This window comes from Cervus canadensis, chromosome 3 (assembly GCF_019320065.1).
Source record: "Cervus canadensis isolate Bull #8, Minnesota chromosome 3, ASM1932006v1, whole genome shotgun sequence".
Lineage (NCBI taxonomy): Eukaryota > Metazoa > Chordata > Mammalia > Artiodactyla > Cervidae > Cervus > Cervus canadensis.
In genome coordinates, this window is record NC_057388.1 from 26889124 (window position 1) to 26914714 (window position 25591).

The 25591-nt window shown below is 37.5% G+C and overlaps 1 protein-coding gene across 1 annotated transcript in view; it reads right to left on the bottom strand.

Annotated features, from left to right (window-relative positions):
• Positions 1-23501, bottom strand: part of MACC1 (MET transcriptional regulator MACC1) — an 80080-nt gene extending 56579 nt beyond the window's left edge. Inside the window, 1 exon segment of the mRNA XM_043462801.1 lies at positions 23395-23501. The gene's annotated coding sequence lies outside the window, so the exon portion shown is untranslated.
• Between the last annotated feature and the right edge of the window lie 2090 nt (positions 23502-25591).

Here is a 25591-nt window from a genome sequence, read left to right on the forward strand (position 1 = left end):
CAGTCGCTCAGTCATGTCCAACTCTTTGCGACCCCATGAATTGCAGCACGCCAGGCCTCCCTGTCCATCACCAACTCCCGGAGTTTACTCAAACTCATGCCCATCAAGTCGGTGATGCCATCCAGCCATCTCATCCCCTGTCATCCCCTTCTCCTCGTGCCCCCAATCCCTCCCAGCATCAGGCCTTACTGTTCTTCAAATACAATAGGCACATTCCTGCCTCATGGGCTTTATGCTTGTTGCTTTCTCTGCCTAAAAATCTCTTTCCCCAGATATCTGGGGATATCTGGGGAAATCTTTATTCTCCCAATAAAGATTCATCAGCATCTTTATATACTTACCAAAATATCACCTCATAAATGACACCTTCCTTGGTCCCTTGACTAAAATTATTAATACACATCCTTCATTGCATTTGTCTATCTTCTTTTTCTCCATGCCACCAATAACTTCTAACACGCAATATAAATGACTGATTTATTTTATGTCCTATATTTCCTACACTAGAATATAAGCACCATAGACTAAAGACATTTATTTGTCTATTTTGTTCACTGCTATATCCCTAGGATCTAGGTAAGTTTCTAGTGTAGAGGAGGTACTCAGCAAAATATGCAGCAAAATGAAAGAATGAACTTCCACTTGAGAGCTGAGAAAGTAAAGAGCTGGATTAACAGACCAAAAATTAAATGTAACAAATCAATGGAATTGTGAAGATTTTCTAGGTGGTTTGCAAATGTGGCATAGCTTTGACTAGATGGACCTTTGTTGGTAAAGTAATGTCTCTGCTTTTTAATATGCTGTCTAGGTTGGTCATAGCTTTCCTTCCAATGAGCAAGCGTCCTTTCATTTCATGACTTTGGTCACCATCTGCAGTGATTTTGGAGCCCCAAAAAATAAAGTTGCTCACTGTTTCCATTGTTTCCCCATCTCATTGCCATGAAGTGAAGGGACCAGATGCCATAATCTTCATTTTCTAATGTTGAGTTTTAAGGCAACTTTTTCACTCTCCTCTTTCACTTTCATCAAGAGGCTCTTTAGTTCTTCTTCACTTTCTGCCATAATGGTGGTGTCATCTGCATATCTGAAGTTATTGATATTTTTCCCAGCAATCTTGATTCCAGCCTGTGCTTCATCCAGCCCAGCATTTCTCATGATGTATTCTGCATATAAGTTAAATAAGCAGGGTGACAAAATGCAGCCTTGGCGTACTCCTTTCTTGATTTGGAACCAGTCTGTTGTTCCATGTCCAGTTCTAACGGTTGCTTCCTGACCTGCATTCAGATTTCTCAGGAGGCAGGTCAGGTGGTCTGGTATTCCCATGTCTTTAAGAATTTTCCAGTTTGTTTGAACCACACAGTCTAAGGCTTTGGCATAGTCAATAAAGCAAAAGTAGATGTTTTTATGGAATCCTCTTGCTTTTTTGATGATCCAACAGATGTTGGCAATTTGATCTCTGGTTCCTCTGCCTTTTATAAGTCCAGTTTGGACATCTGGAAGTTCATGGTTCACATACTGTTGAAGTCTGGTTAGAGAATTTTGAGCATTAGTTTGCTAGCATACAGTTTGCTAGAGATGAGTACAATTGTGCGGTAGTTTGAGCACTCTTTGGTATTGCCTTTCTTTGGGATTGGAATGAAAACTGACCTTTGTCTTGTGGCCACTGCTGAGTTTTCCAGATTTGCTGGCATAGTAAGTGCAGCACTTTAACAGCTTCCTCTTTTAGGATTTGAAATAGCTCAACTAGAATTCCATCACCTCCACTAACTTTGTTCATAGTGATGCTTCCTAAGGCCCACTTGACTTTGCATTCCAGGATGTCTGGCTCTAAGTGAGTGATTACACCATTATAGTTATCTGGGTCATGAAGATCTTTTTCGTATAGTTCTGAGTATTCTTGCCACCTCATCTTAATATCTTCTGGTTCTGTTAGGTCCGTACCATTTCTGTTGTTTATTGTGCTCATCTTTGCATGAAATGTACCCTTGGTATCTCTGATTTTCTTGAAGACATCTCTAGTCTTTCCCATTCTATCGTTTTCCTCTATTCCTTTGCTCTGATCGCTGAGGAAGGCTTTCTTATCTCTTCTTGCTATTCTTTGGAACTTGGCATACAAATGGGTGTATCTTTCATTTTCTTCTTTGCCTTTAGCTTCCCTTCTTTTCACAGCTATTTGTGAGGCCTCATCAGACAACCATTTTGCTTTTTGCATGTCTTTTTCTTGGGAACTGTCTTGATCACTGCCTCCTGTACAATGTCATGAATCTCCATCCATAGTTCTTCAGGTACTCTGTCTATCAAATCTAATCCCTTGAATCTATTTGTCACGTCCACTGTATAATAACCACAGTACCAAGCTTAAGGTGTTAAAAAATAAATTGGGACTATTTTATATGTTTGTCCAAATATATGTATACAATATCATTTTGTCTTCTGAATATTAAAGATAATTACATTCCTGCTAAATTAAATGCTTAATTGTGAGCAGTTTTCTGCTTGGCTTTCTTTATTTGAAACATTTTGATTGTACTACTTTATTATTTAATATTTGTATAATAATTAAGGCCATACATTAACTAATAAATTGTTACTGGATCTTGATATTAAAGAAAATTTTTTTTCTCAATACAAATTTTTCAGAACTGACAAATGAATTTAAGAGTCAAGGCATAATAAACAAACATCCCTCTTTTTTTCAAAAAGGAAACGGCAGTGCCTTTATCCATTCCCACAGCCTGCACAGATAATTCTAAACATGAAAAATCTGGAACAGTTCATGGCTTCAAAACAGCAACAAAGCCAAAATCTGTTAGTTTTTGTCAAACCAATAAAAATTGAAAGATTTTCAATGCAAGCTTTTTTTCCCCTATAATAACCCACTCTTTCATTTTTGAGAGGTTCCTATGAACTGTCAATGACAGAATAATCACTGCACCTATTCCTGTGACTTATGCTGTTACAAAATTCAATTTGACAATGACAAGAAAAATGAGTACTACCCCCAATAATGTTTGCTTTCTGTTTTGTGAAAGACAGTATTTTCCCGCAAAACACAACTGGTACTGTGACAGAAAACCCATAAACAAGGGTGGTATTAAAAACTCAGATAACAAAGCACCAATATTTTATGAATGGCTTGCTCACCTTTCTCTTGCACCAGCTGCTCTGATCTGAATATTCTCCCTTAGTAGACATTTTATCCACATCTGCAAATGACTAGCAGTAACACAGCTCCTAGTGTATCACTCAGGGTCCAGTTTAAAAAAAAATAAATAAATGAGGTCTTTCAAGCATAGAAGTCTGAAAGAGTAAAAATTCAGAGAGTGAACTAACCTAGATGTTGACACCTGCAGGAAGGAGCTATTATTCCCAGACCAAGGAAACAAAAGGGAGGATACGGTTGTAGAACCCAGTTGCCCACTTGTTAGTGGATTCGTGTGGTCCTTCAAGAGACCCTGGAAACACCAAGTAGGGGTCCTGTGTCAGTACTTGGACTACAAATAAGGTGCTGGAGAGAGCTTGGTGGCTGGAAATATAACTGGGCCTTGTATAACTGGTGCTCAACTGCTGGGGAGGTACCACTCAGCTGGAGCTGAGGTTACTGAAGATCTCTACTGCAGGTTCTAGTGTTGGTATAGCCAGAGTACACCAAAAGGCGGGTGTGCGAATTAGGGAGGAATTCTGTACTGTGTTATTGAAATGGTCAGAGGATGCTTGGAGTTCATAACTTTTTGCTGCTGCAGATGGAGGCCCAGAAGCTGAAAGCAGGAAGTGAGTCACTTTCCCCCTCCTTCATTTCTCAGTCTCTTGGCAGGACTTCCCATTGGCAAGACCTAACTAGAATCTTGCTGGCAATAAAAACCTAGAAAGGCAATCTGTGGGGTATCACAAACCTACAATATACAGAGGAGAAGAGAAGGACAGAAATGGAGGCTAAGGGCAAACAGGCAAAGGGCTCACATGTCCTTTCTTCTATGCTGATTTTCCTTAGTGTTTATTTAACATGCTGCTGCTGCTGTTTACTTGCTAAACTGTATCTGACTCTTTGTGACCCCATGGACTCTAGTCTGCCAGGCTCGCTGTCCATGGAACTTCCCAGCCAAGAATACCTGAGTGGGTTTCCATTTCTTTCTCTAGAGGATCTTCCTGACCCAGGGATCAAATCCCCTGCTTATCAGGCAGATTCTTTAGCACTGAGCCACTTGGGAAGCCCCATTTATTTGACATGACTATACCTAAGTTTGCTAATGACAATTTGGCATCTCATCTTTATCATCTTACTAAAGGAATAAAATAAATAAATATGAAAGAAAGAAATGAAAGACAAGGATATAATATATATAATATGTAACATATAACTGTAAACTAGTGACCTTATTTAAGTTGGCTATTGAAGTACTTCTGACTTTTCAACTCTATTAAAGGCACATTTAATAGATTTATGCAGGTTACAAAATGTCTCTTTCCTTACTATCATAAAATCATTTAATATTCTATTTAAACCTTCATAATTATGTTGACAATATATGATGTTATTTAACAGGTAATTTATACAAGAAGTACACAAGCAAGAAAAATGTATTACCCTGTGGTAGATTAAAAATGATTTCCAATTCAACTGTGTTGTCCTCTCACTGAAATTCCACTTGAATCCAAATGGGCCTTAGTGATTTGCTTGACTAATAGAGTGTGGGAAAAGCAATGTTTTGAGATTTACAAGTCTCCATCATAGAAAGTCTTGGAGGCTCTGTCCAATTCTCTTTGAAAACTTGCTCTGAGTGTAGTCAGCTGCCATGTCATGAGTCTGACTGCTCCGAGGCCATCGTGCTGGATAGCCTACATACAGGTACTCTGGTCAACAAGCCCAGCTGAGTCCCAACTTCTAGTCACATTTGCAAAATACCAGGTGAGAATATGAAGCCATCGTGAGCCCTCTAGACCAGTCCACCTGCAACCTTAGAGCCACAATCTGTACTATATAGGCCAAGGTTTGGGGTAGTTTGCTATATAGCAAGAGAAGATGAAACAAGGTCTTTCTAATAAGTAGAACAAGTACACTAAAGCAAATTATCCATGTTAAATGTAGTCAGGTTATTATAGTACTAAAGTAATTAAGTCACAGTACTCATGAGGTTTCAGAGATGAAGTATTTCATATCTTACTGATGAAATTGCAATTATTACAGTATTTGAGCATTTACCACTTTGACAATTTGAGCCTGTTACAAGTTGAGCTTATGGCCCCTCACTGTGATGAGCCTTCATGGCACTGAGAGGAATCCTAACAATTTATATTTGTAGTTTTATATTCTTTTTCTCAAAGATCCCCTTTCCCCAAGTTATATAAATTTCATGCCTCACAGAATAGAGCCTGTCCTTGGGGAGTGTACATGAGTGTGCATGGTGAGCTGCTTCAGTTATATCCTACTCTTTGCGACCCTATGGACTGTAGTCCGTCAGGCTCCTCCGTCCATGGAATGCTCCAGGCAAGAATACCGGAGCGGGTTGCCATGCCTTCCTCCAGGGGATCTTCCCGACCCAGGGATGTGAACCCACATCTCTTATGCCTCCTGCATTGGCAGGAGGATCCTTTACCACTAGCACTACCGGGGAAGCCCACCTTGAGGAATACACATCAGTGATTAAAATAATTACTTTAATCCTTCTAAATAATTTTTATTTTCCCTAAGAAAGTAATTCAAAAGTAAGAGGGATAGCTATGTTTATAAAATTCTCTATCATAGCATTATATGTAATAGAAAAATAAACTGAAAATGACCCAAATGTTCTTTAATAGATGAATAATTAAGTATATTATAAGCTATGAACTTAGAGCATAATGTCCTCTTTTAGCAAAATAGTTGCAGAACCTCTAACATAAGAAATAGTATGTCTAAGTGAAAAGGCTAATCTTGAAAGTTTATATAAACTATGATTGAAAGCATAAAAATGTACATATTACAGATAAAAACTGAAAATAAATTTGGAGAAGGGAAAAAAAGATACATCAAGGTGATAGTTATAAGGTGCAACTTTGTCTTCAATTTTTTTTATTGCCATTTCTTCTCTAAGTTGCATCCCATTACAGTCATTGATGCAAGTTCTCTAAGAAATCAGCTTCTGAGGTTTTATGAGCTATCTTGTAAAAGATGCAGCTAAACTAAGGAAGTTACTATAATGTCAAAAACTAGGGAAAGCAGGCCAGGTTGTGGAGGCCTACTTCTCACTTCTTTGCAAAATATGACGTGGAAAAATAAACGTGTCATTAAGAAGGTAAACTCAGACTCTTGGGGAAGTTTGACTTCTTTCTATTCCCTTTTTGTCTCATGAACAGCAAAGTAAAACCATCAGGAGCCAGAGACCAAAAGGCCAACACTATTCTCCATCCCTGTATCTACCATCTTTATACAATAGGGATGTGTCTGCACACACAAATACACACTCACACACACACAGTTTCAAGTAGATATATTTAAATAGAACATTGACTATTGTAATGTAATCATTTCTTTAGACACTGTGGAGTGGTGAATGAATGAGAATGAGACCTGGAGGCTAGTTCTGGGTTTGTGACCAGCTGGTTATATGACCCACAGTGACTCATTGCTTGCTGAGAGTCTCATGTCTCCATCTGTAAAATGAGAGGATCTTCATGATGTGACCATCAAGATCTCATCTCCTGTCACCATCATCTGACTGTTCACAAATGACATGGAATCCATTTTAAAACCAGGGAACTTAGGAATTCATGGTGCTCTAAGGGGTTTATCTTTCTTTTATATAATAACCTTAGATCATAGAATTTTAGATAATAAAATTTTAGGTGATAGAACTGAAAAGGAAGCCAAGTTTTGACAATGGTGGCAGAGGCAAGAAACCCAACTTTTTTTCTCTTCTCCAAACTTAGAAAATAGTACAACCAAGTGATGCTCCCTTCTATGTTCTTTCTTTTTAGTTTTCCTTGGATATAAACACAAGGGGAAGCATTTTAATCTGGTCCCATGGCAAAGGAATAAAGAGCCTCTTAGTAGGCCTCATTCCTTTTACTGTATCCTTAAAAACTACACCTGAGTCACTCAGGTGCTGGCTGAAAGCCAGCTCAACGTCTGGGCTCTGCTGGCTGAGGTCCAGCAGAAAACTATGAAAACAAGACCATGTCAGGAATTTTATTTCCACACAAAATATCATTTTGCTATGTTCACAAACAACAAAGAAAATCTGCCTTTTAGATATGTTCTCACAATGTCAATTTAAAATTGCCCATCACGTCGTTTCCATTAAAAGCCATGCCAATCCTAGAAGAGGGTATATGAACCATTCACAGCATCCAATTCTAGCCTTATCTCTAAATCAATTCCAATAAGTGGGCAGCTTTAAAAGTAAAGCATGTTGTTCTAGCCTGTTATCAAAATGGTCTTTACAGAGTGAAGGCTTAGCACTACTTCCTTGGTTTTTACTCCTGGTAAAGATAAGATATGACCATACATGTAATTTCCCTATATTTCTGTAAATCTGTAATCAGGAAACTTGCCCATTATGTTTCATATAAAGCCATGTATGACAAATTATTCTCCAATTTGGGGGAGAGAAAATGTTTCTTCCTCCGAATTTTAATCTTTTCTCTTATTAAAAGACTAGTTTCATCTACCTTGTGAATCTAGAGCCTGTTATACAGAGTGAAGTCAGAAAGAGAAAAACAAATATCGTATATTAATGCATATATATATGGAATCTAGAAAAACAGTACTGATCAACCTATTTGCAGGGCAGAAATAGAGATTTAAACATAGAGAACAGACTTATGGACCCAGTGGGGGAAAGAGAGGGTGGGATGAATTGAGAGAGCAGCAGTGAAATATATACATCACCATATGCAAAATAGCTAGCTAATGGGAAGTTTTGTGTAACACAGAGAGCTCAACCTGGTGATCTGCGACAACCTAGAGGGGTGAGATGGGGTGGAAGGTGGGAGGGAGGGGATATATGTATACCTAGGGCTGATTTATGTTGATATATGGCAGAAACCAACACAACATTGTAAAGTAATTATCCTCCAATTAAAAATTTTAAAAAAGATTAGTATTGCCTCATGCTTTGGGTTTTACCTTAGCTAGGGAAGATTAGACTGAGATTTTGTACACTAAAATAGCTTCTCATATCCCTGATTTTTTTGTTTAATATAATTAATCTCTTCACCCAACCTACTATACCTTGCCATTATTTTATGAGGCTTAACTTTTATTGTTAATGGTTTTCAATTTTATTATGTATGTATATTTCGAGATTTGGTACTTTAAGTCACATTGGGGAAAGGTAGTGTATAAATATATAACAATGTATGTTGGTATACATATACAGAAAACTTATCTTTAGAAATGAAAGGACCTTAGCAATAAGTGAATGTTTTCAAACATAATTCTCTCATGCGTAGAAGAACAATTCCTGAAAATGAAATATTGTGCAAAACTTAAAGAAATAAATTTTGGAAAGTAATAAAAGAAAAACTCATCTGGTCGACAGGTAAGGGGAGAATAGCCCACAACTGTCACCTTGCTAGCCACCACTTTCACTGCAGTGGGAGCTCTGAAATCACTCCACAGAACCTCTAGTTCCCATGATACATATCTGATAAGTACCAATCAAATTCAGTTGTCATCTTCTATAAATACGGAAACTGCTGTGGTTTATCTAAAAACACTTACAGAGGTGGTGATAAGGTCCACATCAGTTCTCAGGTTCCGTGAATGCCAGATGTTTATGTTTGTTACAACAGAAAGGTTAATCCCAATATGAGCTTTACATTAAAATTGTGGTATTTGAAAAGGACTGAATAATTTTTAATTTTGTTAAAAATTAAAGAGAATCTAAGGTTTTCTTAACAAGACAGCAATCATTATTTTCTTTTTGCTCCTCCCAGGCCCTCCCAGGGGGAAGACAGGCAATATCTTCTTTTCAGGTTTCCTTTCAATTGGTTCTGCGCCTTGCCTGTTTCCTATGTGAAACTAACAGATGTAAACTTTTTGACCCTCTTGAGTAAAAATCATGTGACTCTGCATTTTTTGTGTATTAAATAAGCAGAGCTAAGATAAAGATTCTGTGGAATCTTAATGACAACTTATTTTTCTTTCTTGGACATTTTAAAATGTTGAGCTGACTGATTTTTCACATAATATATATCAAATTCTTTTGTCTGCTAGTAAATCTGTACATGTCCTTGTGTTCCCACTATCAATAAATTCTGAGGACTGAGAAAACTTGAGAGCATGGTTTATTTCACAAATGCCTCTAGACAAAAACTAAGAAAGTAGAATGTAATTATATGATGTACAAAGATTTCAGACAAACTTTATCCTGTAAAGTTTTAAAAATCCATGTGTGAAAAATGAAGTTTAAAGTCATTATTCTTCACATTCAACTTCAGATGAAACAGAAAAATTTAAAACAAATTTTGATCAACTAATAGTAGACTTAACATTTTTGTTTTTAGGAGAAATTCTTCCAAAGCTATCATTTATTGTTTACTTTCATCCTTATAATATATAGGCTTCCTTTGTCCACTAGAATATATATGTGATTTCATTTATAGAAATATTTATTTAGTAAAAACCATTTCAACATAAATGATTTCATGGATCATAAGAACATAGCACTCTCTAGTGATGAAATCCTGAGACACCAAAGTCATGAGGCAGACTGCCTTCCAGTTACTAGACTGACTCATCCAGGTAGAGAAAGAAAGAAGAGGAAGTTCTGAAATCTGGGTATTCGCAAAGAAACCTCACGAAGACTACATACATCTGGATGTCCCAGAGAACACGGGATACCCAGGGCATGAAGGAAACTGGTGGGAAGAGAAGCAAACTGTTGCCAAAAAGATATTAGATCAAAGCAATGCCTGATCCCCTTTCATGAGTGATGGGAAAAACCTGGCACTAATTAAACTAGTGCCTGGGTAAAGTCCCAGGGACTTTTCTGAACCAGAATTAAGCATTGGATCCAAACGCAACATGGGAGATCAAGAGGGATAAAGAGCCAAGTGTATCCAAACAGTTTCAGGTTGTAAACAATGAACAAAGCAGTACAGCCAAGGAATCAGTTTAATGTATGCTGGTCTCCTAGTGGGCGGAGGGGATGAAAAGAAATCACCTGCCCAAGGTAAATGCTGAAAGCTTATTTGGACAAGTGAACATTCTGCCCAGGCTCTACCTTTTGATAATTCAATCATGATTTGATAAGCTCCTGAAGTCTGCCCCTGGTCCAAGCCTCCCTCTGGAGTTCTCAATACAGATCTCAGCCTCAATTTTAATCTCTTCATTTCCATTCTAACGAAGCAATATCTTTATAAGTGTTAACAATTTATAAGTCAAATTATATTTATATTATCCCAATAATTCAATTAGAAGAATAAACCCCATACCCCCCAAGCAGCCTTGATAGAGAACAAATCCTTCAAGGATGAGACAAAACAGGATTGAAAAATAATAATCTGAATCAGCAAAACAATGAAGAGTTCATGAAAAAGATCTATATGAATCCTTTATCAATAGAAGCATGATGCTGAGACTGTGCTGGGAGAGGCTTTTCTAAGTTATTAAAGATAACAAAATACTTTTAAAAATGCAAACTTGTTTATAAATACTAGATCCCATTTGAGTTACTATTCTCCTGGCAGTAAAATGGAGGATAGTAATAATTGTAATTGGAATTTATGGAGGGCCTATCATCTCAGACACTTGTGCTTTTGAAAGTCAGTTCATTAATCCTCAGGACTATCTTAGCAGAAAAAGTAGCCAGAGTACTAGCTCCTTTTGCAGATAAGAAATTGAGACACAGACAGATTATGTGGTTTATACAATACTCGCACAAAGAAGCTGGAAGTAGATGAGAAAATCGTTAGCTACAAAGGTGGGAATGTGGTCCACAGATAAAGAGTTGGTAGATTTGACCTTCTCCTGCTTAGGCACATTAAAAAAAAAAAAAAAGGCACCATCCCAGCCAAAGCTATCAGGGCAAAGGGGATTTATACACATAAGGGACTTGAGAGTATATGGCAGAGAATGTGGCAGCAGCTCAACCCAGGACATAGCACTGAAGTTACAGGTAAAGGCGTGGCCTGCCTTGGCCTGCCTTGCCCGGCACAGTGGACACCCTGGCACCCTCCTGACCTATGCTCTAGTACTATCCTCCCCACCACACCCTCCAACAACGTGAAGATCACTGCACAAACATGAAGAAATAATCACTTAGAACCATGCTCTAAAATAGGATTAGAACGAGGGGATAAGAATCCGCTTGCAATTCTTATCACTTGCTTTTAATAAAAAATAGATTGTATTTCAAAATAATTTTGTTTATACTGAAAGGCTTAGATTTTAAAATGAATAAAATTAATGTTCTATAAAGTTAATCAATAAGAAATTTATGAATTAAACATATTTTCATAAAAGAAAAAGGTCTTTTGAACAGTTTTAAAGCAATGGTGAGTTAACTACTGCTGTTGTTGTTTAGTCCCTAAGTCATGTCCAACTCCTTTGCAACTCATGGCAAGTTCCTCTGTCCTTGGAATTTCCCAGGAAAGAATACTGGAGTGGGTTGCCATTTTCTTCTTCAGGGGATCTTCCTGACTCAGGGATCGAACCCGTATCTCCAGCATTGCAGGTGAATTCTTCACCACTGTGCCACCAGGGAAGCCCAAGTAAATTATGTGTACGTTTGCTCAGTCATGTCTGATTCTTTGGGATCACATGAACTGTAGCCCACCAGGCTCATCGCTTCATGGAATTTTCCAGACAATAATACTGGAGTGGGTTGCCGTTTCCTACTCCAGGGGATCATCCGGGACCCGCAATCAAACCTGCATCTCTTGCACCTCCTGCATTGGCAGGGAGATTCTTTACCACTTGCACCACCTTGGAAACCCTTATTATTCTACAATTATTAGAAAGAGAATAAAGAAAAACAAGTGGCTATAGCATTTTATATGCATACTCTCTCTCTCTCTCTCTCTCTCACACACACACACACACACTCACTTAAAAGATTACTAGAAACAGAGAGCTACAGATGAACATAAAATTGTCTCTCTCAGAAACAACCTCTACTAAGTTATATTTCAAAATAATAAGAATAAAAACTGAAGAAAATCACGACACCCATGAAAAAAAAACAGGTCACTGAGAGACTTCTGGTATCAACATTTTCAACCAACTTATTGATCATAACAACAAATCCTAAAAGAGAAAGTAAATTGCTGTCAAACCTCAACAAGCAAGAGAGCATAGTTTAAGAACAGGGAATTTCAACTTCAGTAAACAGCCAAACTCAACTCAAGACATGAGAGATCAAGCAATGTAATCAGATAAAAGGGAAGCCAAGGCAATCCTCTCAACCATCAGTACCTCATTTATTCTTTGCTTGAATCAAGAGAAATATCCTCATAGTTAGGCTCCCAAGACATCCCGTGCCACCCAAGACTGGAAACATGAGTGTTATCTAATACTGGAAGTTTATAAAAGCCAGGAAATCTTTTCATGGCTTCTAGGCAGAGTGGATACTCAGTGAGAACACCGGGAACTATATGCTGACCAGCATCCATTCTGATAAGTCAGCGTCCGTGGCATAGCCATTGCTGAGTGTTTTTCATATTACTCAGTACCCAGGAAAGTGTCAACCTAAACCAACCCAGATAGATGTTCATCCTTCTTTTTTCAAGTCTTCAAATAACTGGTTATTATTTGTCAGGATAAATTTCTGTTTTCATGTTTCTTTATTTAAAGGCATATATTGTAAAGGGAAAGAAGTGACACTATATCATCTGAATTTAAGGATCAAATATAAAGATGACTTGAACTGGTGCTGGTAGGATTTCCCTTGTGACTCAGCTAGTAAAGAATCCACCTGCAATACGGGAGACCTGGGTTCGATCCCTGGGTTGGGAAGATCCCCTGGAGAAGGAAAAGACTACCCACTCCAGTATTCTGGCCTGGAGAATTCCATGGACTGTATAGTCCATGGGATTGCAAAGAGCTGGACACGACAGGTTAGACCCAGAGGAAGGGGGACACAGTCTGTAGCAGTAACAACAGACAGGAATGAAAGGAATAGCTGGGGTCAGGAGATACAAGAGTAGGAGATACGTGAGAAACAGTGTGATACAATGTGAGCCCCATTGTGTCATGAAGTGTTTATGAAATGGACTCAAGGCTGAGCCATCTGGGTTCATATTTTCTCCAATAAAACAGTTATGTGCTCACACCATTATATGTTTAATGTGAAGCAACGGTTCACAATGTGAATTGTGTATATTTATTTTGTAAAAACAATAGAAAGTAAACCTCATCTTAAAACAATCTATACATAACCAAGTCACTGAGTAGTTTCTTAGAGAACCATATAAAAGTGAAGGGGAAATATTAGTTAAGAGTAGTTATTTAGTACTTCACTATTGCTACTAATGGGGAAGTAAATGGCAACCCACTACAGTATTCTTGCCTGGAGAATCCCACGGACAGAGGAGCCTGGTGGACTACAGTCCATGGGGTGGGGTTGCAAGGAGTCAGACACGACTGAGCAGCTAACACAACACAACAACATTGCTACTAAAATATTCCCCATTCATTAAAACAGTCTTTTAGTTGAAACTACATATATATGAATAAATATTATAGATTGTAAAATAGGCTGTATTAGAAACTACAAATGCCAGCAAATTTGGAAAACTCAGCAGTGGCCACAAGACTGGAAAAGGTCAGTTTTCATTCCAATCCCTAAGAAAGGCAATGCCAAAGAATGCTAAAACTACTGCACAATTGCACTCATCTCACACGCTAGCAAAGTAATGCTCAAGATTCTCCAAGCCAGGCTTCAACAGTACATGAACCATGAACTTCCAGATGTTCAAGCTAGATTTATAAAAGGCAGAAGAACCAGAGATCAAATTGCCAACATCTGGTGGATCATCGGAAAAGCAAGAGAGTTCCAGAAAAACACCTACTATCTGCTTTATTGACTATGCCAAAGTCTTTGTGTGGATCACAATGAACTGTGGAAAATTCTGAAAGAGATGGGAATACCAGACCACCTGACCTGCCTCCTGAGAAATCTGTATGCAGGTCAGGAAGCAACAGTTAGAACTAGACATGGAACAACAGACTGGTTCCAAATCAAGAAAGGAGTATGTCAAGGCTGTATATTGTCACCCTGCTTATTTAACTTATATGCAAAGGACATCATGAGAAACTCTGGGCTGGATGAAGCACAGCTGGAATCAAGATTGCTGGGAGAAATATCAATAACCTCAGATATGCAGATGACACCACCCTTATGGCAGAAAGTGAAGAACTAAAGAGCCTCTTGATGAAAGTGAAAGAGGAGAGTGAAAAAGTTGGCTTAAAACTCAACATTTAGAAAATGAAGATCATGGTATCCAGTCCTTTCACTTCATGGCAAAGAGATGGGGAAACAATGGAAATAGTGAGTGACTTTACTTTGGGGGCTCCAAAATCACTGCAGATGGTGACTGAAGTCATGAAATTAAAGGACGCTTGCTCCTTTAAAGGAAAGCTAAACAGCATATTAAAAAGCAGAGACATTACTTTACCAACAAAGGTCTGTCTAGTCAAAGCTATGGTTTTTCCAGTAGTCATGTATGGACATGAGAGTGGGACTATAAAGAAAGCTGAGTGCCAAAGAATTTATGCTTTTGACCTGTGGTGGTGGAAAAGACTCTTGAGAGTCCCTTGGATTGCAAGGAGATCCAACCAGTCCATGCTAAAGGAAATCAGTCCTGAATATTCATTGGAAGGACTGATGCTGAAGCTAAAACTCCAATACTTTGGCCACCTCATGCAAAGAACTGACTCACTGGAAAAGACCCTGATGCTGGGAAAGATTGAAGGCACGAGGAGAAGGGGATGACAGATGATGAGGTGGTTGGATGATATCACTGACTCAATGGACACAAGTTTGAGTAACTCCAGGAGTTGGTGATGGACAGGGAAGCCTGGTGTGCTGCAGTCCATTGGGGTCACAAAGAGTCTGACGATTGAGCAACTGAACTGACTGAGAAACTAGAAATAAGACTCATCCCCACCAATCCAGTAACATGAGATGAGCAAATCTCCCTTCTCTTAGGGATTTCTAGATTTTAGGATATCCCCCATTGTATTTTGAAAGTAGAGTGAAGCTGATTTTTCTATCTTCTTGCCTTGAGGGTCAACCAGTGTGATTTAGAGGAAACAACAGGGGACCTGGAATCCAAGGAGCCAATCTAAACCTCTTTGATTCTAGATTTTCATATTTATTAAGTGGGAACAATAACTATAACTTTCCCCCTATGTTTTGTGAGAATTAAATGGTTTAATATCTGTGATAGGGACCAAAAATTCTGTGATTTGGGGAATATTCTATATCTGCTTTATCAAATCACATAATCAATAGTTACTTGTAGCTACTGAACATTTGAAATACGGATAATGCAAATGAGAAACTAAATTTTTCATTTTAGCTAATTTTAATTAACCTAAATTTTAACTAGTTTAATTAATTTTAAAAGACACATTACCATACTGAATTACCATACTAGAAATACTCTCTATACTCTGTCTATAGTAGTTTTAGTTTCAGTTATTCTTACTTCAAGTTAATTACTCTGTTCTGGAAATTCATAGATATATTGTCTTTGTTTAAGAATGAGAGTTTCCCTTACATATAGGCAAAGATATATATGTAACCATTTTAAACAATTTGTGAGATGAATCAGAATGCAGTTGTATTTTTGTCCACTGCTTTCCTTTTAAAAATGTATTCACTGGGGGGAGTTTTTCCCAATACCACTGACGAAAATTCCCCAGTTGGCCCCATGTATCTTTTGGTTACTCTGAGATTTAAAGAAAATTCTGTGGTTATTTAAAGTTGCAAAATACAGTTTTGATTCATGAATTAGAATGCCCCATCCAATATTTCCATCAGCATACTAACATTTTGGTGTATGACCGATCTCCCTGCTCTCGCGCCCTACAAGTCTACAGGCTTCTGGGGACAGAGTGCTGTGCGCACCTTCTCTTTTTCTACCTCACTTCCTCCATCACCCAGCTTGCAAGCTCTTGTTACTGAAGCCTCCAAAATTGGGGAACAGGGAAGAAAAAGGAGAAATAAAACAGAACATTTTTACTCTATTAGTGTGATTGAAAGTTGGCTTCACCTCTGCAGCGTTTATTACTGACACTGTGTATGGGGGTGAGTGTGTGCACACGTATAGGCGTGAGCTTTGGGGAATCCTCAGAAGCTTGTGACTGCACCACCTGTGAACTGAGCAACACATCTAATTCTTCTGTTAGAGATGTCCCCCTCAGCTCTGGTTTTCTAGAGGAAAACACATTAAGCTTTCCAGGAGTATATAGCAAAGCCACTTCCTCTAAGTTTGAGATAAAAAAGGCCATCCCTCACTTCTACCTCTCCACACTGGGTTAGCTCTTCAAAAATCATTCTCATAAAATCCTCTCAGTGTTCTATTCTTCCTTTATTTTTCTTTATAACCTGGAGGTGGGTGAGGAGTCAACAATTGTGAAAATATCCCCAACTTGGGATTTTAGTCAGAAAACAGTTATCTTAGAATCTTGGCCAACTTTTCCAATTTAACCTCCTTGGCCACTGTTGCTCTGTTAACTGTAGCCAAAGACTAGAAATTACATAAAAATCATTAATATGAGACCAATAAACATCTTTGGCATATCCATAGCCATTGTGGGAAAAAATAATGCAGTCTTTTCATATGCAATGATATGGGTCAATCACTGAAATATATTAAGTAAAAAAAGGAAAGGCACTAGACATTCCATAAGTTTACAATATTTCTTACTGGAAAGAGTTGGAAAAAACTGACAGCTGCCATGCCATACTTATGAGGAGAGAATTCGCAAATGAAAAATCTGAAACCTGGAGTTTCAGCTTACTTCACGTTCTATATGCTAACATTTTATTTGCATTTTTTTTATTGTGGCAAGAATTACTTTACATTTTTTCTTTAATATCTTTGTAAATATATTTACATACATAGTAAGGCCTCTATTCATTGCTTAATTTTTTAAAGTTTTTCTATTTGGCACAAAGTCTGGAGACTTTTTCAGCCCTGACATATTCTGACACAACTGTGTCTACATCCAAGTGAAATGCCCTTCCCAAATAACTGACCAAGTCATTTCTAAATAAGATTTGGAAACTTGAATGAAACACCATGGACTGAATAAATGAGTCTATATTTTTCCATAAATAGGTGAGCTATAACATACTTTTTTTTTTTAACACATGATAATACAGAAAAACAGGCTGGATTACAGGCAGAACATAAAAATATATCCATACTGTATGCTTGCAATCTACATGTAAACACTGAGGAATTAACCTTTATAACTAGAAAACAATGTTCAATTATTGATATTCAAAAACAATGTTTTTATTGAATTTTCAGTTTATTAAAACCACCCAAAAAGAGAATGGTTTAGTAAGCAGAGATTGTTCACTTTGCTTGAGACTTGCTATTTTTCAAGTAGCAAAGGATAAAGAGGCTTCTCCTGGCACTCTAGTTTGAGGATTGAGAATTATATTTATGTATAGGTATTGAGGAGAAATTTTCAGAAAATCAAAGAGTTTGATATATGAAATGATATGTCAACTAATAAAATTTATTTTCTTTTGAACATTAAAAAACTGGAAAGGAGACCTACCTAAAGTTTTACTCTGATAAATTTTCATAAGGTCAAAACTGGCTACTTTCTCATATCTCCTACCAAGGTCCCCCCTCTTCTCACCACACACTCCAGCCTCTGTTAGGCTTTCCTATCCTTTGCAACCCCCACCTTACTTCTCACATAGCATTATCAACTGTATACACATGCTTATCACTCCCTCAATCTCTGTATCCCCAGGACTGAGTAAAGCTCAGGTTGAATTAGTATTTGCGTGCTCAGTCGCTTCAGTCATGTCCAACTCTGTATGACCCTACAGGCCGTCACCTGCCAGGCTCCTCTGTCCATGGGATTCTCCAGGCAAGAATACTGCAGTGGGTTGCCATGCCCTCCTCCAGGGGATCTTCCGACCCAGGGACTGAACCCTGTCCTTATGTTTCCTGCATTGGCAGACAGGGTTTTACCGCTAGAGCCACCTGGGAAGCCCACTGAAATAATGTTTACTGAATAAATAAGTGAATGATGCCACTCGCCCCACAGTGACTCACACTGATCCCTCACCGCCTTCAGAATAAAGTGCACGATTCTTAGGCTGATATTTGAAAATGCTTCATAATTACAAGCAATCTATCTTTCCAATCTTATTCCCTTCATCTTTTGCCCCCAGTGCCCCAAATACTACATCACCAAGCACACTTACCTAAGGGGAGAGATGGGGTCTTTTTTGTTCACTGCTGTGTCCCACAGTTTAGGTCAGTGCCTCACACACAACAGATGTTCAGAAATTATTTGTTGAGTTAATGGCCGAATGAATTAACTTTACCAAATATATTTTGTATTTTCCATTTCCTTACATTTTATAAGTAGCTACTCCCTTTATTTTTGCCTCTTTAACTTCCTTTCTCTAATTTCCAAGGCTCAGTAAAGTTTGATCACTTATGAGAAACATTTCCAGGTTTCCTAGGCAAAATTAAATTCTCTCCATACAAATATAGACTTATTTGACACTTCTCAACACTTCTTTATGCTCTTTTGATCTTATTAAATAGTGGCTAGATTTTAAAGTTTTGGAAGTTTAAGACTATGATACTCTCATGCCTCTTTTTCCAGTCTGTTCCCACCTACCTTTTATCACTTTTCTTAGCTGGAACAGTCTGAGTAGATACAAATTCCGCCACCTCTTACTATCGACATGGTATTTCTGTGAATCAGTTTCTTTATCTCTAAAACTGGCAGAACATCATTATCTTAACCCTCAAATTAATTAAGTAATATATTTTAGTTAAGGGGCTTAAGACAGTATTTGGTACATGGTATCATTATTAATATTAATACAAAAGTGAAAAGGCTGGCTTAAAATTCAACATTCAAAAAACGAAGATGATGGCATCCAGTCCCATCTTCATTGCAAATAGATGGGGAAAAAGTGGAAACAGTGGCAGACTTTATTTTCTTGGGCTTGAAAATCACTGTGAACAGTGACTACAGCCATGAAATTAAGACTTGCTCCTTGGAAGGAAAGTTATGACAAACCTAGACAGAGTATTAAAAAGTAGATACATCACTTGGCCAACAAAGGTCTAACAGTCATGTACAGATGTGAGAGTTGGACCATAAAGAAGGCTGATTAAAAAAAAAGAAAGAAGAAGGCTGAGCACCAAAGAATTGATGCTTTCAAATTGTGGTGCTGGAGAAGACTCTTGGAGAGTCCCTTGGACAGCAAGGATATCAAACCAGTCAATCCTAAAGGAAATCAACCCTGAATATTCATTGGAAGGACTGATGCTGAAGCTGAAACTTCAATACTTCGGCCACCTGTTTCAAAGAACTGACTCACTGGAAAAGACCCCGATGCTGATAAAGATTGAAGGCACAAAGAGAAGTGGGTAGCAGAGGAAGAGATGGTTAGATAGCATCAGTGATTCAAAGGACATGAATTAGAGCAAATTGCGGGAAATAGTGAAGGCCAGGGAAGCCCGCTGTGCATGGAGTCACAAAGAGTCGGGCACAACTTAGTGACTGAACAACAACAATGTCTAATAAATAGAAAATTCAGTTGCTCTTTCACACCATAGGTTGAGAAACAAAGAAGTTGATTTAAGATCAAATTTTGCACTATATTTTAGAGATTACAATGCTACAAACATATCTGAGTCTCCACGATGCCACAAGTATCTGGCTTTCAGTTACATCTGGAGATTATTTATTTAGAGCATTTAAGATAAACAAGTGTCTTGAGCTTAGGGAGAAACAGGAATTCTCCTTCATTGTCTATGAAAAAAATATGGGGTAAATATTTTATAAGGCAACTCATCAGCATCTCATAAATTTGAAGATATACATGACTATGGTTCAGCAAATCTACAAAATATTCACTAGGATAAATCTTACATTTGTATACAACTGGCATGTATAAGAATATTATTTATAATTCTATTTATGATAGCAAAATACCATGCTGCTATGAAAACTAATAAGTTGTGCTACAAAAATCAATATGGATTATCCTTAAAAGCACGAGGTTAAAGGAACCGAGCAAGTTGCAGATGAACACTGTATACTCTAGGGTTCATATAAAATCTTTCAACTTTAAAACAAGTTTATATAATATTTATGGATATGTTCACATGGCAGTAGAAATAGTAAAATATAAAAATAAGGGCAGATAAAAGAATAAAACATACAATAGAGAGAGAATCTACAAAGTCCGAAAAGCAGTGACTGCTGAGGTAGGAAAGTGAGAAACAGAACCAGGTAGAGCAGTTGATTTTTTTTTTAATTTCTAAAAAAATTTTTTTTTTCTAGGCTGGGAGGTGAGTGTGCAAGGGTTTATGGTATCTGTCTATCTTTAAATGGAAATCTACTATGTATTGTATTTTTTCAGAAAAGTTCCAAATTAAGTGCTCTTCCAAATGGAAACAGAAGACACAAAAACTCCCTTCTACCATTCCTGGAAAGTAAACCTAGTGGTCGTTCTCCTGGCTACATATGATGTTTCTGTTTTTTCCCAGGAAGGCTCCTACAAAGAAGCGTGATCGCTGAGCAAGGTGGTGACTATAGTAATCAACAGAGAAACCCTAAGACAAAATAAAGCTGTTGAAGCAGTCAATCTAATCTTCTTTCCCCTTTCCATCCCTAGATACCTGGAGATTCTCTTTCTTCAGCATGCCTCTATGAGTGAGGCAGGAGGAAGAACAGAACTAAGTTTCATTTTACTGAAGGAGGTGCTTGCCTGCTGTCTCTATTTCTCTGGCCAATTCTGATGACTCTCTAGAATTCCAATTCCACATGATTAACAACATAGTTTACCTTTCCACTGAAAGGTCAGCTTAGCTCCAATTTCAAGTTGCCTGAGACACATTTCCCCCACAAGAACTAGCTCCCTCTCTTTTGCTTCAGTATTACTGTTATTCTCTCAGGCCCAAGCTTAAAAACTCAAAAGCATTTGACTGTTATCATTTATTATTATTAAATTATTATTGTTGTTGTTTTGTTACTGAATTCCCATCCCCCTCTTCCATTTTCATTCCCAGCACCTGTTATTTATTCCAGCCGCTATGAACTCCCCTTCCTCCGAGATTCTGGGTATGTATTTCTTCTATGTTCAGGGAAGTCATTCCACTTTGTTTTTGACTCACATTCAAGTTTTCAAATTTATTTTTTTCTGTCCTCTAATTATTACAGTTCAAGCAAAGATTTACGGAAACTTCTTTAATCTCATGATCCTGAGTGTCTAATCAGTGGGAATGAACCAACAGTGAGGCCAGGAATGACTTGAGTGACTGATGAATTAGCACTTTCTGCCTTTGGCTATTTATGAGTACATACCTCCTCTAGTGGAATAGGATCCCCTCAAGGGCTACGCCTCAGTCAGTCTAACCCCAAAGCCCAGCCCAGTGGGAGCACATTGTAGGACTGCTAGAAGTAACTGTTAAGTGAATAAATGACATGTCCTAGAGACAGGAGACTACAGATGACATTCAACAGCAAAAGTAATGCCCTTTTAGATAGTATATTATATTTATCAACTGATTCTGCAGCTTTCCTTCTCCTTTGTTTTCACTCTGGACTTCCTGACATAGTTCCTGAGAGAGTTTACATTTAAATGATATATCCTATGCAAAACTTCACACACTTGTCACAAATAGCAGTTACCATCACCTTCAATTATCACCAAATACCAAAGAAGACACATAGTTTTAACAGACAGCTAGGCATTGGTGTAGTCTTTCAAGAGAAGATTTTCCAAAAATTCAACCAGGACATACTTTCATTGTATGCCATTAAATTTAAAATTAGTTTAATTTCAAATTGTCTTTTGTCCTCCAAATTAGCTAATACATTTTAAGACAGGATGGTGTTTAACAGATCCTGTCTTAATAGTCTTTATTATCTCTAAGACAGACACATAAAATTATCTGTTTATAAATTAGCTCCAGGGAAGGTAAGAACACAAAAATAAATAAAACATATAAGCTGTTTCTAAAGTTTTCAACTAAGTTGTAATCAAACTATGACTTCACAATTCCTACATTCTGTACAGTAATGATGAAATCTCACTATTATGAATTAATCACATAATTAAGTTATGGAGGATGTAAAAGGATCTCCATAAAAGTAGTGATGACTTTAAGAATACAGCAAAATTGCATTATCCTCTCTGCTAATTATTATTATGTAAAAACCAGAGATTAACACAGGTGATCCAATATCAACCCTAAAATTAGACCCACTGAAAATGGATTTAGACATGTTTTAAGGAATCAGAGATACTTTCATAAATAAGAGGCACCAGAATTCTCACTACACACTCCTTGATCTGGTTTTTTTTAATTGTGCTAAAAACACATAATGTAAAATTTACCATCTTAATCATTTGTAAGTGTAGAGCAAGTGTAGAGTACTGTTAAGTATATTTACATTATTGTGCAATCAATCTTTAGAACATTTTCAAATTGCAAAACTGAAACTCGTTACCTACTAAATATTTCCTATTTCCCCCTTTCCCTAGTCCCTGGCAACCACTATTCTACTTTCTGTTTCTATGAATATGACTACTCTTAATACCTCATATAAGTGGAATCCTACAATAAATTATCCCTTTAATCTGTTTTTGAAGCTGAATTGAAACTTCATTATGAAGAAAGTCCACCCTCCAGTAGCTATTGTCTATGCATCTATTCAGTATAATGCACAAAACTCATTTATACTATTAATCCAGTGAGGTAGGTTTTATACCTACCTCCATATTGTGCCAAAGTTCACACATCTAATAAGAAGTGGGGCCACTGAATCTAACTTTATCTGACTTTAACATCCACAGTCTTTTCAACACAGCTGTTGCCTTTTGAAATATTTAAAAGTTTCAAAGGATTTCAACCATCCACATATTTGAAGTAAGTCAAAGTGGGGTTCTATTGTTGTTGTTGTTTATACCTGACTTTGAATGTAGCATGTCTTATTGTTCTTTTCATAAATTATTTCATCCTATGCCATGTCTCAGGTATTAGTTTATTTTATGTGTTAAAATTTATTCTAAACCATGTCCCACAAACCCACAGAGCATCAATTACCTTCTCTTTTTCTTTCCCAAGAAGGCCTTGGGAAGGAAGAAACATTTACTTTATTCAATTGCTCTGGAAATGACACAATTTCCTATTTGCACCATATATCAATAGTGAAAAGAATTAATTTTTAAAAGCAGCACTTACAATTGCAGAAATGAACCCCAGTCTCTTCAGTTCAGGAACATTATTTGGTAGAGCGAATGGAAGTCTTTCTACCCAAAACCAAGGACTCCTTACAAACGTGCCTTGCTCTGTATGTGGCGCCTGAACTCTTACTTACTGAGCCACCTGGGACTAGGAGTCCTGGTATGGCTCCAGGCTGCTCAACCGGAAACCCTAAAAGGGAGAAGAACTACAATACCCACAATTCAAATTTCTCACCTGAAACCGGGAGAAGAGGGTGCAGCTTGCTCTGGGAAGGTGGAAAAGCAAAGCAAAAAGTAAACATGTATGTACTGGGTGGGTATATCTAAGAACAACTTGTAAATATGAAATTATTTCTATAAAAGGAAACAAAAAAAAGGTTTGATGCTTGCCAACAAGTAAGAAGGTGCCCTCACTGTTGGAACGAGCTAAAAAGACTTTATGCAAACAAATCCTCTCTCAGCTGTGCAACCTGCCACACCAGATTCTCTTTCAGTGATTCAGGGCAGAGGAGGCCTCATTACCTTGTGCAACAGGTGAATGAGAACTTCCCAGGTAAATCCTGAAAGCCTCTAGTTAGTCCTGCATCGGTATTGTGATTGTCATTCACAGGTGCTAAAGGATATAATAGAAACATTTTACCCTTCAATTTCCAAATGCCCTAGATTACTTTAAATGTGATTTTAAAATGTGAACAAGATGAAACTTGTTGATATTGTCTATCATTTTCCTTTCCATTCCTTGATTTTGTGTTTTCCTTCTGTGCATTCCAGCATTACCTCTGATTGCTCAAAACTCAAAAATAAGAAAATTGGAAGGAAAAATAGAAAAAAAGAAATTTTAAAACTTGGGTAAAATTAAAGGTGCAATAATTGTTTCACTTCTTTGCAACACTGGGAAGGTGTTAGAAACAAACAAACAAAACCTAAAAAATGTATTTTCACCATTTATTCATACAGCATCTGACTCTAGCATTTTCGTGGGATGCATGAGACAAGTGCTCCGGCCTGGTGCACTGGGAAGACCCAGAGGAATCGGGTGGAGAGGGAGGTGGGAGGGGGGATCGGGATGGGGAATAAGTGTAAATCTATGGCTGATTCATATCAATGTATGACAAAACCCACTGAAATGTTGTGAAGCAATTAGCCTCCAACTAATAAAAAAATTAAAAAAAAAAAAAAAGAAATAAACCATAAAATGGTTATAGACAAGTCCTGGTCTCAACCCAAAAACCTAATGGAAGGATTCAGCTAAAGTAAGCAGATGGCAGAATGGTGACAAAATAATTTTTTTTTTCCATTTTCTGCACTTTCTCTCTCCCTGCCTCCCCACTAAGGAAATGGGTTTCATGTGGCCAAACCTACTTGATCCACCCAGAGCTCTTTTGAAGCTTCCCCTTGGGTCATTCCACAATTCAAACTGAGTCATTCTCTTTCCTTTGCCACAGATCTCCCAATCTCCTGACCAGAACCTAACTTGCCCTTATGTCATTTATATTATTTCCAAAACAAACAGTTTTCTGTTTCCCTAAACCCTACAGATTTTTTTCTCCATGCTGTTTCTTCTCTCTGAAATGTTATTTTCCCAAATTTAAATGTTCAGACCCTTCCTTTCTTTCAAAGCTCAGTGAAAAAAAAAAACATTCTTTTCTAAGAAGCCCTTGCCAGTCTGTCCTAATCTGAATTATTTTCTCTATCCTAACAAATTTCACATATTATCTAGCCCTCTCATAACAGATTTTATACCTTATTTCATTGGCGTGTGTGTGTGTGTATATATGATATATATATATATATATATATATGTGGTCTTATCTTCCAATTTGAAGATAAGATCTTATTTTATTCCCACTCACTAACTCAGTGATTTACATGTAAACGTTTCTGATAAAACAACCAATGAATGAAATAACTGAGGTATTTACTCCAAGCTGGATAATACCATCTTTATCTCTCCCAGGAAATATTTGCATTTAAAGAACCCTTTAAATACCTAGGAGGAATACTGATCTCAGAATGCTCCTGTGGTCTAGTCTGGTGCAGCTTTCACACTCTCTATTTGCAGAATGGTATGGTACTAAGTCTATCAATTTAACCCCTGTCAGTACCTGAAATGAACACTTTACTGGATCAGAACTAATTGTTTTACCAGTTCTGCTCTGTGCTGGGCACTTGGCTTGCTAACAGCTTCCCAAAGA